The 15,992-nt window shown below is 40.8% G+C and overlaps 2 long non-coding RNA genes across 3 annotated transcripts in view; both read right to left on the reverse strand.

Moving 5' to 3' along the window:
* Window positions 1–8,570, reverse strand: part of LOC143442943 (uncharacterized) — a 72,996-nt gene extending 64,426 nt beyond the window's left edge. For both annotated transcript variants that reach the window (XR_013111567.1, XR_013111566.1), the window contains exons 1-2: window positions 7,910–8,570; window positions 7,735–7,830 (exon numbers count right to left, since the gene is read on the reverse strand). This is a non-coding gene — a long non-coding RNA (uncharacterized LOC143442943). The remainder of the gene's footprint in view (window positions 1–7,734; window positions 7,831–7,909) is intronic.
* A 13-nt stretch (window positions 8,571–8,583) lies between these two features.
* Window positions 8,584–13,729, reverse strand: LOC143442944 (uncharacterized). Its single transcript, XR_013111568.1, has 3 exons — window positions 13,522–13,729; window positions 10,194–10,308; window positions 8,584–9,117 (listed from the first exon to the last, which is right to left on the reverse strand). It is a non-coding gene; the product is annotated as an uncharacterized LOC143442944 (long non-coding RNA).
* Window positions 13,730–15,992: the final 2,263 nt, after the last annotated feature.

Consider the following 15,992-nt stretch of genomic DNA (forward strand, 5'->3'; position numbering starts at 1 on the left):
TCCAAGAATGTAACAGAAGTCAGTGGTTCACTAACACGTCCACACAATGTCTACACCTGGCAGTCCCTACTCAAACTAAAAAACAAATTCAAAAGAGAAAATCTTAGGGGGAGTGGCAAAGAAACAGACACAATTTACCTCTAGAGGAAAGGGTAAGAAATACATGAAAAGCCACGGCAGCCAAAAGAGAGAAGTGGGGTGCTTGTGTTGAAAAAAAGAAAGAAAAAAAGCATTATCCTACAATAATTTGCCCACAATTTTTTTCCTTAAAAAGTGAGGGATAACTAAAGACTCTCAGATGAATCAAAATGCAACTTATTATCAGATCTGCCCTGTGTAAGAGACACAAAAAACCCCAATGGGTTCCCAAGTGGTCACATGTACATGTGGGCACTAGTAAAGACATTCAGCATGTTGAATTTGTATACACATATATACACATGCATGATAGTAAAGACGATATCAAATGACCTCAAGAGAGAGAGAAGAGAAGACACTGGAGGAGCTGGAGCGGAGGGAGAAGGGGCAGAAATAATGCAAAGACAATTTCATGTGGGATCTCTCAAAACTGAACTGAAACACTATTCTTTACAAAATTAAAAAATTTCAATTACAAGATGAAAAGAAAGAAAGCTATACAGCCCAGAAACATGGAGATACATGAAGAATGAAAGCAAGAAAGACATAAATACAAAGAAAACTTTTTATTGTATTTATTTTAATTTACCTAAATGATAACTGTTAAGTAATTCTTATAACGAGTGTGTGCTTTTGTTTATGCATAAGTGAAAGAAATCACAGTGATATCATCAGGGACAGGAAGGAAAAACTGGCCGGAAATATTTTAATGCAAAGCACCTGTACTTTGTGTGAAGTGAGATCGTTTTATTTGAGATAGGAATAGATGAGTTGTAAGCAGGTTTTCCAGACTCAAAGAATAACACTGTTTAAGCTATATAATCAATGTGCTATGACGGTGGTAAAATTAGACATTTAAAATCCTACATATATCACACAAAAAATTCAGTAAAAATCAGGAAGAACAGGAGGGAAGAAAAAAGATGAGGTAAATAAAAGTGACGTCACAGGTTCAAACCCAATCCCATCAGCAACCCAGTGATGTGAACATTGATTTAAATATGCAAATTTTAAAAGCACACGTAAAAAAACACAAAAAGTAATGTTGCCTATGGGAAATTTGCTTTGACTGTAAAACACAGTTAGGTTAAATGCAGAAAATACATGCCCGGAAGACATGTCTGAAGAGAAAACTGAAGTGGCTACGTTAACCTCAGGCAGTGCACACCTTAGAGCAAGGGACATTGCAAGATGACAGTCCACAGTAATAAGGAAGTAAAAATTTTCAGAGGACATAACATCCTAAGCTAAACATCTATGAACCTAGCAAACAATTCAGCATCAAGAAACGTGAGACAAAAGCTTATAGAACTTCCCCCCACATAAGTAAATCCTACTATTCCCATTGGAGAGATCTATTTTTCAATAATTGAGAGCTCAAGCAACCTGAAAATGAACAAGGATACAGTCAACCTGAACAGCACTGGAGTCTGTTTGACCAAGTTAACATTTATGGAACACTTGACCCTACAGCAACATCTCGTAGTTAGTCTGTTCAAACTGCTACCATAATATCAGAGGTTCTTCTCAGCTGTTCTACCTTGCTGCTCTGTCCAGGTGACAAAACCTGGCCAAAGCAACTCTGGGGAGGAAAGGATTTGTATTACACTGCTACATCACAACAGCCCACGGAGGAAGTCAAGACAGGAACTCAGCGAGGAACATGGAGGCAGAACTGAATCAGAAAATGCAGAATGCTGATATTGGCTAGCTCCCTCTGGCTTGCTCAGCTTCCTTCCTTATACAACCCAAGACTACCTTTCCAGGGCTGGCCCCGCCCACAATGGACCAGGCTCTCCTACATCAACTAGCAGTTAAAAAAGTAATCCCTGAAGTCATCTATCAGCTTTGACTCTTAACAGTCTTTCTGCCTCATCTTCCAAATAGGTCCCTGAGCCTCACAGAAGTGTTGGTTAAAGACCTTCCATTCTGAGCTCCTCTCCAACACTTGTAACTCACATGCTCTACCCATGTCCAGTGTGGGTCTCTGTGTTAAGTACCATCCATTGCAAGGAGGTTCTTCTCTGATGCAGGCTGGATGATGCAGATCCTATATCATATATATGTGTGTGTGTATATATATATATATATATATATATATATATATATACACACACACATATATATACATACGTATATATGTACGTGTATATATACATATGTATATATGTGTGTGTATATATATATTATATATATATTTTATATATTTTTTTATTTTATATATATATTTTATATATATTTTATATATATAATATATATATATTTTTTGGATCCAATCTCTTTATTGTCAGGTTTCCCCCACCCATACCAACCCCCCTTTACTTTCAAACCTATAGAAAAACCCCAAGCCTGGGAATGTCCTGGGGAAGAAAAGCAGAGTGTTTCTGCCCCTTGGCCCAGGCAGTGCAGACAGGAAGAGTGCATGGGGTAAGGGTAGGCCAGTAACTCCACTTGCAAAGGATGTAGCACTCACTGGCTAGGATGCATGGGGAGAGGAGTTACTGCTGCCAGCTTTCCTCTAGTACCCACTATAGACTGGCATCTATACGTATATATGTACATATATATGTATGTATATATGTGTGTGTATATATATGTATATATATGTATGTATATATATATATGTATGTATATATGTATATATGTGTATATATGTGTATATGTATGTATATGTATATATATACATATGTATATACGTATATATATATGTGCGTGTGTGTATGTGTGTATGTGTGTGTGTGTGTGTACGTGTACGTGTATGTCTATGTATATCTCAGGCAAGGCTGATATACATATGAACTAACAGAGACTGTGGGATGATGGGCAACAGGGAAAAGGAAATGGATACAAAGGCCTAACACCAACTAAGAAGCTATTTGTAATGATATCTACGAGGAGAGGGAAACCTGCTGGGTTTGGTTTGGTTTGGTTTGGTTTGGTTTGGTTTGGTTTGGTTTGGTTTGGTATTTTGTTGTTGTTTGGGGTTGTTTGTTTATTTGTTTTGTATTTTGAGGGTTTTTTTTTTTGTTTTGTTCTTTTAGAAGAAAAAACATGAACTTATGAACTTTCATGAGTTCCTGATTTGGGAGGTCTTGAGAAAGGGGAAAGAATATGTACAAAATTAAATATATTGTATAAAAATTTTAAGTCAGGTATGGTAACACATACCTCTAATCATAACACTCTGGAGGCAGAGACACACTGATCTCTGAGTTCAAGTCTAGCCTGGTCTACAAAGCAAGGTCCAGGACAATCAGAGCTATACAGAGAAACCCTGCCTCAAAGAAGAATTCAACCAATAATAAATAAATAAATAAATAAATAAATAAATAAATAAATAAATGGAAGAAAGAAGAAAGAAAGAAGGAAGGAAAGAAAGAAAGAAAGAAAGAAAGAAAGAAAGAAAGAAAGAAAGAAAGAAGAAAATACCCCACAGACTATTCCAATGGAGACTTCATCAATTGAGATTTCCTCTTCCAGGTGTGCCAAGTGGACAATGGAAGCTCACTAACATTCTGTGACTAACATGAGAAACCTTTGGGGTGTATCATCAGACCACTAGGATTGTCATCAGATAGCATCCGAGGCCTACAACAGAGGCGTTCTTGCTTTGCTATAACCTACCCAGCGATGCTTAAATGAACATGATTGGATCATATTTTGGAATATTACTTTCTTTGTTACTATAAAACTTCATAAAAGTCGTTAGCACATCAGAACATCTGCATCCCAAACCATGGCTATTCATATTTAGGTCCTGAATAAACTATCTTTTGTCTCCTTAGAAGGGGAATTGTGGTTTCCATATCATCATTCCGAAAGTTCTAGATAAAATTTTCTAAGAGAACATGTAGAAGATTTCTAATCTGACGATAAGCTTTTATATAAAACACAGCAAGTTAATTCAACAAAGCAGAACTTTTAGAATTGTCTTATTAAACTTTAAGACTTCTCAGTAAAAGACACTACTAGGAAAATCACTCCAGCCTAGTTAGCATTTGCAAGGCCCTTCATCCCAGACTAATATCAAAGAAAGAAAACAGAAGAGGAAGGAGAACAAACACACAGCCAGGCACACCACAGACCCTTAACTCTTATTAATAGAAAGATTAAGACCTGCAGTGGTAATATGTATCTATAATCCCAGCACTCAGAAGGTGGAGACAGGAGGATTAAGAGTTAATTGTCATTGACTTATTTTTTTATTTGTGTTTCAAAATACCATAACCAGGGCAATTTATAAAGGGAAGTGTTTAGTCGGGCTTACAGTTTCAGAGGGTTGGTCCATGCTGAGAACTTACATGCTGATTCACAAGCAGGAGGTAGAAACTACTAACAAGGAATGGCAAAAGAGTCTTCTGGAACATTAGAGCCCACCCCCGGGACACACCTCCTCCAAAAAGCTCCACACTTCCTGTCCAAATAGTCACCAACAGGGAGCAGAGTGTTTAAAAATGTGAGTTTCTGAGGTCTAGGCTCATCCGAACTGCCAAGTCAGCACCAGCCCCATAGGGACTTCAAGGCCAGCCTATAGTGCAATGAGATTCTATTTTTCAAGAAATAAAAAAATAAAATCAAGAAAACAAAAAACCTAATCTAAATGTGAACGAAAGGTCTGAGCAATTACCCAACAAAAGAAAATATAAAATTATAAAAAATGAAAAAAAAATTGTCAATGTCACATTGTTAAGGTTATATATAAAAGCAATAGTAAAATATGACTATCCACTCATTAGAATGCATATATACATATGTATATATACTATTAATATGTACTATAATATATAATGTATGATGTATAATATATAATATATGTATTTTTTTTATTTAATTTTTTTGGGGGGAAGAGATAGAATCTCACTCTACCACAGGCTTGAGGTCCCTGTAATGCCTGGGATCACTGCTGTACTTTGGATGAGGACGGCCCTTATAAATTCACATCTTTAAATATATATTTTATATATATAATTAATATTTATATACTTATATTCATATATATTATGAATATATATTTATTATATTTAAATTGACTAAAATTATTTACTTTATAGTAATGATACACTATATATAAATATAAAAATATAAAATTGATTTAAATTAAATAAATTTAAATTTAATTTAAATTTAAAATTATTAAATTATATATACATATATATGTACATGTATATATATATATGTACATATATATATATATATACAGAGAGAGAGAGAGAACACAAATATCTTGCCAACAGCATATAGTAGCAGGAATGCCCAGTGGCTATGGATGGGAATACAAACTATATAGTCACTTTGGAAAGTACCAGTACTTTATAACAAAGCTAAACCTATCATCACACAACCCAGCAATCATACTCCTAGATATTCCTGCAACCAATTTGAAAACTTAAGTCCATATCAAAACTTGTTGGTTGCAGTTTTATTCATAACCACTGTGAGCCTTGCAAAAAATACAGAAGTAACCAAAATGTCCTGTCCTTAGTAGATAATAGACTGGAGTGTGCCTAAGTGATGAGATATTATTCCACAACAAAAATAAATGAGCCTTTTGAGCAATAAAAATGTATACATGCACCATGGATGTGTATTTTAAGTATAAGACATTGTATGAAAATGTCATCTCTTTATGATTCTAATTACATGACATTCCAAAAATTGCAGGTTTACGAAGATGAGGAAAAATCAGTGGTTGCTAGGGCTTCAAGGAAAGGAAGAAAATAAAATAAATGAAGTATAAGAGTTGTGATTGTTTTGGGGAGTGTTTTGGGGTTGGGTTGGGTTGTGTTGTGTTGGGTTGGGTTTAGTTTAGTTTGGTTTAGTTTGTTTTGGTCTGGTCTGGTCTGGTCTGGTCTGGTCTGATCTGGTCCAGTCTGGTCCTGTCCAGTTCAGTCTGGTCTGGTCCAGCTCAGCTCTGCCACACTCCGTTTGGTTCGGTTCAGGTTGGTTCGGGTTGGTTTGGTTTGGTTTGGGTTGGGTTGGGTTGGCTTGGCTTGGCTTGGCTTGGCTTGGCTTGGCTTGATTTGGTTTGGTTTGGTTTGGTTTGGTTTGGGTTGGGTTGGCTTGGCCTGGCTTGGCTTGGCTTTGGTGGTACTAGGTATTGAGCTTAAGGTTTCCTGCATGTCAGGTGACCCACTGGTCTTTATCCCCCATTCTTTTTGGTTTTTGTTGGTTTGGTTTGGTTTGGTTTTCATTAAGTTGCCCAAGCAGGCCTTGAACTTCCTCCTGCCTCAGCCTCCTGAGCAGCTGGGATTACTGTCCTACACTACCAAATCCAGCTCTCCAGAGACCTTTATGGCTATGAATCTGTATCATATACCATATATGGCAGTATGGCAGATATATGACAAACATCTGTCATAGTGTATAGACTTTCACAGCTAAAACAAGGCAAAAGTCAAACACAACATTCAGTTTTTTTAACGCTTTTCCCACCCATGCTAATTCTGAATGAGTCAAACTGCATTTTAAAGAAGAAGAAAAAGTTCTATACTGACAGAAATTGAACTGTAGTACATAATCACTGTGTTCTGGCTGAGAGTTGTTTATTATAGAAATGTAGGGTGACCATTCTTGCTATACACACATGTCGGCACCGAACCATTGAATAAGGGATCAGCAAGTGGTTGGATCTGGATCCAGGTTTCTCACCATTAGAGGCCAGGGTTTAAGATAAACAAGAGAGAGCTAGAGCAAACCATAAATGACAGATTGGAACTGAAATCACTAGTATGGACCCCTGTTCTGAGATAGATGATTATATGTGGAGATACGCATGGATGTGTGTGTGTGTGTGTGTGTGTGTGTGTGTGTGTGTGTGTGTGTGTAAAGAGAGGGGAGAAATAGATATACATATGTATACATTAGTATGTACACATGTATTTTTTGCTTTGTTTATAATGCATCAAAATCAATATTATCACAAAAACAATGAGCACTCTGGTCACCCAGATTGTGGTTTCAGAAATCATTCCCCAGTGAAAGAAGACAGAGATCCCTGGCGGAAAACACATACCAGATAATCTTATAGCATCTCATAGTGTAAAATGTCAGGAAAATCTTCTAAAACAAAAGAAATCAACTCTACTGGCCGTATGGCAGAGCAACTCAAGAGCTAACTGAAGGAGCTCCTGCTGGCTAAAACTAGAGAACTTGAGAAAAACAAAATGAATAAAATGCCATTGAATTACAACCCACCCAGAAAACAAATGTTTAGGAATCTGTACTTGTATACTATATATATGTGGACCCGTTGGAGATAGCCTGTAAATTCTCTAAGAAAAAAGAGCCCCCAGTGATGTCTCTATAAACACTCCTCCAAGGCAGTAGAGCCTAACTCCTCACCCATTACATTCAGGCCTCAGATAGTGACAGCCTTCCAAAGAGCACAGTCTGAGTGGCTGAGGAGAACTTTTCTATCTGAGAAGCAAACCTTAGGTCAACTAGCTGATGAGGTCAGCTCCAGCAATGAAATATCACGGTGATGATAGTACCCTTGATATGATATGATGAACAGCAGTTTGTCACCACCATGCTCTCAAGAAACCCACCCATAGCCTAGTCTTATTATGGGACAAATATCAAACACACTCTACTTACGAAGCAATCTTAGACATACATGGCCAGTGCTTCTCCAAATGGTCAGTGTCTTCCAAAGCAAGAAGCATCTGAGAAACCGTTGCAGCCAAAAGCAGTCTAAAAAGATACAACTCCATTAACATTGGTATCTAGCAACAGAATATAAGACTCAAATTGAAATTTAAAAATGAATTACCACATTCTGTCATTTATTTCATCAGCGTTTTTTCCTCCCGTACAGATCCACACTGTTTTATCTCTTGCAATTGGGATGTTGGTCCTGGATCCCTCTCACTTTGTCTCTGACTCACTGCTCTTCACATTGCATCAGGTAGAGCATACAGACTTCATTTTTAGCATTGGTCAAAGAGGGATAGAACAAGGTCCTGGCCTGTTGACCATGAAAAAGCTGACCCGCCTCTGTCTTCCTCTGCCCCATCCCCATATCCACCGGCCCACATTGTCCCCAAGAGCAGCAGGAAGGTTTCTCTGGATAATGTGGCTCTGAAGAGGAAGTGGGATATCTGTGGCCTGGGGTCAGCTTGACATGAAGTCCTACAGCAGCCCCTCCTCCTTGCTTCGAGCATCTGCCCTCAACCCGCTGTGGCCCGGGTTTTGATTGAGCTCAGGCGAGGGTAGAAGCCAAGTGGAGCTGAGCACAGCTGAGGGCCTTTCATCACTTTGTTAAAGAGTTAAAATGCTGGTAGGCCCGCATTCAATATTTGTTGAATGGATAAATATATGAATTTAGAAGTCACTGCTTAGAAACCATTATGATGTTTCACTGATGTGTAACTTGTCTAAACTCCTAGAATAATAGCATTTTCATGCTGTAGAAAGGCCTCAGAGAGAAATCTTCTGGCCAAATCCTTTTTTTTTTTTTTTTTTTTTTTTTTTTTTTTTTTTTTTTTGCTATAAGGGAAGAACTAGCTCAAAAAGGCCAATTAACTTGCCTAAAGTTGCACAGCTGGCCAACCTTCCACCAGGCGTTTTTTCATTACTATCAGCTCCCTGTGTCATGCAGCATGGAAAGGTTTACACATGTACATGTGCGTTGTTGTACAGTGTGGTGAATCCGCAGGTTCCATGTCTCTCAGGGCATTGCTCCTTGCTAGTCCTGGACTCTCAGTACTTTGCTCCTGCAACTCCTGTGAATATCTCTGTGTCTCCATCTTTTTTCCCTTCCTTCCCATTTATCCTTACTGTGATGCCATTGCACATTTAAAGACATTATCTTGTGGTCCATTACACCTCACTCCTAAAAAAGGGGTATCTGAAAGCCCCTTGTGGCTTAAGAAGAGTGTTTATTAAGTCAGCAGTGGTCTTTGGATTGTTTTAAGTTCCTTCATTCACTGGGAATGGTTTCACATGTTCATCTCGGGTGCATTCCAGTGTCCACCCAGGCTGAGGAGGAAAAGCAGTGAGTGTAGAATTAGCCTGGGTTAAACAAGCACACACTCTTTTTAGATCATAAAGCAATTAGAAATACAACTAATTAAACTGATAATCAATTTAATCAATATGAAGAAACCCAATCCTGGTGTTCAGTATTCATGTGGCACAAATCTGGATTTTGAACGTGCTGTCTTCCCTATATACGTGACACAAGTTTACTGTTGTTGCCCCAAGCATGATTTGTGTGGCTATTTCTAATGCTGTCCCTATCCAAAGATGCTATCCTTTAGAGCACATATGTGAACTGTGTTTTCATCTGCCAGCCAATAACAAATTCTAATAAAATTGTTATTAACTATTGAGCCTCTTTGGTAAAACCAGAAAGGATGTTTCTCCAGGCCAATCAGACCCCAATACACAGCGTAAGAAGCTTCAGTTCCAAAATCCTATCGTGATCAGATTTATTTCTGTCCTATCTTTACCTTAATTGTTTTTCCTTGTCTTAGCCTTTGAAGATTACTCTTAAAACTCTGCCATTGTCAACCGGGAACCTCTCAATGTCAATTAGCTTATCAATCTTCAACTACAACAGCCAAACATCAGTGGAATGAACATCTCATGGTCTAGACCAAAAGGCTGTGTCAGTCGGCTCTGAAGAGAGCCAAAAACCAGAGAAGAGCGGGAAAACATACCCAGTATCTCAGATAGCCAGTTTAAGACCTGTGGTTGATCATTTTGACAATAAGCATCCTCAATTAATACAAGGTAGAGAGAGTTAGAGGTATTTATCCTAACTGTATGCATGAAGCAGTCAGGTTGAGAGGTGTCAGTAGACAAACCAAAGAAACCAAATCCCAGCCCAGTTCAGGTGAAGACTCATGGTGGCCCATGAACAAGGGTCATGTGGGACAGAATGAACTGATTTTATTTCTGTCACTTCTCCCATTGATTTTATATGACCTGATCCAGGGTAAATGTTCAATAATTATTATGCATGAGATCAAGTAGAAATAACAGGATCTTGGAGTCTCAACAACTCTCCCAAAGTAAGTAAGTATTCCTACCTTGGTTTTACAGAAAATTACCTTTTAGATGACTTGCTCAGGGCCGGCTACTTGATAAGCTCCAGTTGCCGTGTGTGAAACCAATTAGAACAGGCTTCTCCTATAATCCCAGGGGTGCAAAATACTCCACAATCTTCTTCAAGAGTTTAATGACAAAATAGCAAAAATTAAGAATATAGACTTATCTCTCCACACACCCCCCCAAAAAATCTAGCCAATTAAAAGCTAATTCGTACACCCTAGATAGAAAAAACATTGGTTTCTGCTCATAGCTATTGAATAAGTAAAACCCTGAATCACACAATCTGAAGTGGCATTACCTAAACACTAGTTCCTAGACTAGCTGCAAGTTACTTTAGGAACAGATTCCCAAGCCCAAGCTTTACTCCTGGAGAATCTGGTCAAAGACATATTTATGGAGCTCGGTTGTTTATATACAAATGGATTCAGGGACCATATTCCTAGATTTAGTCTCACAGAATCTTTAACTGGAAAAGGTTTTGCCTACCATCTAGACCCTGGAGGTCAATAGATTTCATATTGCTAGCCAATTGCAAATGATAAGCGACAGGTGTGGGGGGGCGGGGGGGGGAGATCAACAGAGATTCGGTCTAAGATGGGCACCCAGACAGAACCAGATACAGCCCCAAAGTAAGTCAGTCCAGTGTGGGTGAGCCATTCATTTTAGTGAAGGGGGATGAAATTCAGGCTTCTTCACTTGGACTTTAGTGGTTATTTACAATAATTCCCATTACGCATCATAAGGCGTGTCAGCAGTACTAGGCTATGCAGTCCTTCTAGATGGTATACGGCAGAAAAGCCAACATTTACTTTACTTGAAAGATTAAGGCAAATCTGCAGTAATTGCTCCTCCTCGTTAATGCCTCTGCCACTTTAAAAGGCAGGTCAAATATTTTATTCCATTATTAGCTATAAAATTTTAAATATTGATATCTCTTGAGAATTAATCAGGAGAAGTAATATGTTAAAAGGAAAAGAAAAATAAAATCAGGGCACAGTTTCTCAGTTGGGTTGAAATTCATATTAAAAAATATGTGTCTGATAGGAAATCTCCTGAAAACAGGTTTTGATGAAGGTGTAAAGCATGAAGAAAAAAAAAAATAGTCTCACTGAGTACCTGAAGAGAAGAGGTCATGGGGGCCCAGCACTGAGGAAAGGCACCGAGTGTTAACGGAAGCCTACCAGGGAGGCTGTTCATGTCACAACCTGTAGCTGGAACAGCTCTAGTGTAGTGAAAAGGGCACAGAAGTCTATTCAGAAAAGAAGGCTCTCATCACTGAGGCCGGCACAGTTTGTTTCTTAAACATAATTTCTTCATTAGTAAAATGTGATGATAACCCCCACCTCTCGGGACTGTTTAGAGATAAAAGGGCCTAGCACAGTTCCTGGCATAGAGTTTCCCCTCAGCGTCTTCTGGAAATGGGTTCTTGGAACTCTCCCCAGAAACCAGGATACACAGTCTCTGGTACAAAAGAGTTCACATACGACCTCCTCTCACCTCTACTATATTTTCAGTCATGGCTAGATTACCGACAATTCTTAATATGGGTGAACACTATATAGTAGTTGCTATATTGTATCATTCAGGGCTTAATGACAAAGAAACAATGACCCATGTTCAGTGTAACTGGGCTGTTTTTCAAGTATTTCCTGTCTACTGTTGCTTGCATCTCAGATACAGAGCTTGCTGACAAGGAAAACCTCCTGAACACCATTCCTCAGAGGAAGCTCCTTTCAACTATGTTTGGGAGAACTCTCTATCCTGAAGGGTCTTTCTGTGCAAACCAATTTTAAGGTCTGTTCAATCCAGGGCCTTGCCTGCATTGAGATCTCAGGTTAGAACAAAGTGGACAGGTTCAAGACCCAGGAAGTCGGGCTAATCACAGAGTGAAGACAGTGAGCGATGGTGAGCACCCCTTAGCCTTGCATTCATGGCCCAGGAAACCCCAAAGCACATGCAACTCAAGAAACATGGCCCCTCATTCCAGCTTTCTGAGCCCTGCCTGAGTGGCACCTCAAGAAAACAGACTCTCTCTATAGAGGGAGTGCTCCCTCTGTAGACTAAACTCCAGGCTTCCAGAAACCAAACATTTTGACTTCATCCCTCTCCAGAGCATCTACTGGGTATTTCCAGTAAGTACTTCTGAACAACACCTATTCTGAGGTGATATGGGTAAATTGCAAAAACATTAATTTACTATTAACATAATTACAGGGTTTTTTCCTGCTCTCTAGAATTTGTTTAATGCTTGGGGCCAAATCCCTTTCACTCTCACAATACCTTCTTTGTTTTAAAACGGAGATACGAGAGTGGCTGTCTGTGGAGGGATGCCCTTTGAATTCCTGTTATCACAGTCATAAGCTGCCTGGAGTCAGAGGCAGTGCAGTAAATAGACCAGACTTCTTTTAAATGCCCACAGTCTGCAAAGAATTTAAATGTCTTCCTTTGCGTCTCTCCTCGAAATATATTTTGAAATAGTTGCTCAGGCCTAAGCTTTCCCTAATAGGGTTCCATTTAAATAAATTTGGAAATATTTTCCTTCTTTTAAAAAGAAAGCCACTCAGTTTGTAAATGTCAGATAAAAATACACAGCCCTTAGAAGGCTATCACCCATTTTCAGCAATGTTTCCTTCCAGGCTCTCTCTTGCCTTTTCTTTCTTTCTCTTTTCTCTTGTTGGCTGTTCCCAGCAGCTTCTGGGAGCTTCCTCACCCAAGAGGACTGGGCTCCTCGGATCACAAACAATTTCATTTGTTTTCCTGGCTGTGGCTATTATAGGAGCAAGGCTGGCCCCCGTCGCCCAATACAGCCCTTCTGAGTTACCCTAGCTCCCTAAACGCCAGCAGAGGCCACGTGACTGAAATGAAACCAACTTGCCCTTAACTTTGGAAAATTAGCCGCTCTCCTCCTCACTGTGCCATGTCAAAATTAAAGAGTAAACAGAGGTCCCCCCAATCCCCCTGATTGCATTAATCATTCAAATGACGTATTAGCATTCTTCAGCCCTCTTCTGTTGTGCTTCCAAATTAACACCTCCAGGTTCAAGGGAATAGAAATTAACTGAATTATCTGGCAGCCCCAGATGTCCTAGCATGCTCTTCCCTCTCGCTGATTTAATGTGCCTGAAGAACGGTTATGAGGCAGAAACACCGCTAATGGTCAAGAAATAATTTATGCTATGTGGATCCAGCAGCCTGAGTGAGCCCTCCTCCTCCCAACATCCCAAAGTTGCCCAGATTCCAGGTGAGCCCTGGCTGCCATGTGGACCCTGCTACTGAGAGGTGTGGCCATGCTCTAAATATCTGTCTCCCCGGTTGCAGTGAGATTACCAAGGTGCTTGCCCAGCTCTGGAGCTCTCTGTCCAGTATGGGCTGTGTGGACCCAAAATGCAGAGCCACAGAGCTGCCTGTAGGATGAGGAGTGTCTGTCCCAGAAAGCAGGAAAGGATGGGAGAGCCGCCGAGTCTTTGCCATCCCAGAAGGGGCCTCTCTAGTGTTTCTCCGCTCTGGCCACTAGCAACCTTCCTGTTGAGGCATGAAAGAGATGTCCTCAGAGTTGTGGAAGGGCTCTTTAGAACATTGGTGTAATCCTTCACAACAGAAGCCTGTTTCCCTTGGGGGTTAAGCCTGTCATTTGGGAGTGTCTCCAGGGCATTAAGCCATAATTGCTTGCATAACTCCAAGAGGCAAACAGGAAGCTGGCACACACACACACACACACACACACACACACACACACACACACATTCATAACCTTCCTAGAGCAGGCCGGTCCAGTTCTTTGCCTTGGTGGTACAGCCCCGACCTCAAGGCCCCTCCCTCACCCATTCTGAGGGGCAGCTCAAGAAGTGGAAGAAGCCTCAAGTTCGCACAGTAACCTTCACCCCTACCCAGCTCTCAGGTGCCTGACTCTGGAAGCAGGGCCTGGGGTGGGAATAACAAGAGGGCCACACCAGACAGCAACCCAGGCACAGGGGCCTAATTACAGGACTTCAAATGCTCTCCCCTGTCTTGGTGGAAACAGAAACATCAGATGTTTATTAAATGACATAGTGGCGGCGACTACTTTGCAGAGCCAGCCCAGAAGTGTATGCTGTCACTTTAAAAAAAATTGAGCCGATGCCAGGCTAGTCATGGTAATGCTCCCATGGCATGATTAGATTCATGCCCAGGGTTGTATTTGCATATGATATTCAGGGCATGATTTTTTTATTGTTCTTAATCAGAGCCGAATGTCAACAAAATAAATGAAGTTGCGAGTTGAAGTGAAATTTTTATCACATCAGGGATGTGCTTTTTCTCCCATTTATCACAGCCCATATTGAGAGAGTGAAATTTTTTGAAAATGTGGTAATCAATGGGAGAGCTCCATATGGCAGGGATCAAAGGTGTTACATAGTGTGTGGTTCTGCTTTATTGCCAGCCAGTACTGTTAATTGGACAACAAGATCAGAGGCAATATTAAAATCCAATTAAATTGATATGAACAGATTGCCAAGTGATGTACACTAATGTATAATTGAGTATCAAGCAAATGCAAGTCCCCGTCTTCTGCTTCTACCTCCTAAATAAATGATGGCGCCATGGAGGACAGAAGCAAGTTTGCACATTAGCTGCACAGCTCTGGGCTCTCATTTGTTACTTTCAGAGTTGATGACTTTTGCTTTTCCTCCTAGTCCGCCTTAAAGAGACAGACCCTTTCCCTGCCCCCCAGCCCCTCCCTGTGGCCCCCACCTGGAGTGGCGCCCCCCCCCACACAATCATGTTTCCCTTTCGGGGCTTGGAAATGAAATCCATGTTTCATATGCTTCATTACATGTCTATTATGTAGCAGGTCCTAAAGAGCAGTGCATTGATAATATATTGTGGTAGTTGTAAATGATATGTCCATCTGGAGAGGCACGCTAACACATTTCTAATGCCGTCTCCCTGATATAAATTATAGCAGAGCATTTCTCAACCCAAAAGGCAGCGAAAAGCAAGCTCGCCAAGCCCTGGGTGAGCACCTCGCTGCTCACACAAAGGACCGGGAGTAGCACTGGAGTGTGGGCCCGTGCTGTGGATCCCTATAGTGGATCCCAGCTGCTGGGGCTTGCCAGCAGGAGCTGAAGTGGGCCTCCATTCATTCCTCTCCAAACAAGGCCGGGAAGGGACAGGAATCCAGAGGAAAGCAGTCCCTCCCACTCAATTAGAGCAATTAGCTCACAGGCCTTCCCCGGGCCAGGCCTGGCTGAATAGGATCCCCCTGCCCCGCCGTTTGTTACCCGAGCTGAGCTCACACAAATTAATGAGGAGAGGGAATGAGTAACGCCAAGGGAGGGCTGCTGCTGGCAAACACTCTGGGGGCCTCGTCCTTTCCTCCTGTAAGAACAGTCCAGATTACCCCCCAACAATAAAACCTGTTAACTTATACAACTTTGCTTAAGAAACAAGCCTGATGGGACTTTGGCAGACTTCCCTGCTGCCAAGAGAGTACCACTGCGTGTAGTGTGTGTGTGGGGGGGGGGGGGGGGGGGGAGGGTGCTCCACCGCCACGCGTGACGGAATGGTGAGCCACCAGCAGACTTCATGTATCTATCTGCCCATGAAGTGCTGCGTGTGGGAAGTTTTTTCTCTCCCCTGTGTATTACCAAACAAACTGGGCAAAGGGCAGGAGAGACAGAGTGACAGAGGTGATGAGCGAAGATGTTTTAAGCCAAGATTGTGGTTTTGTTACCTTTAGGTCCAGCTGCTCAAAACGAATCCTTCACCTCCCCCATTTTGCCATAAACCCACACTGGCCTAAAAGAGAGAAAAAGGGA

The sequence above is a fragment of the Arvicanthis niloticus genome, chromosome 7, assembly GCF_011762505.2.
Source record: "Arvicanthis niloticus isolate mArvNil1 chromosome 7, mArvNil1.pat.X, whole genome shotgun sequence".
NCBI classification, from domain to species: Eukaryota; Metazoa; Chordata; class Mammalia; order Rodentia; family Muridae; genus Arvicanthis; species Arvicanthis niloticus.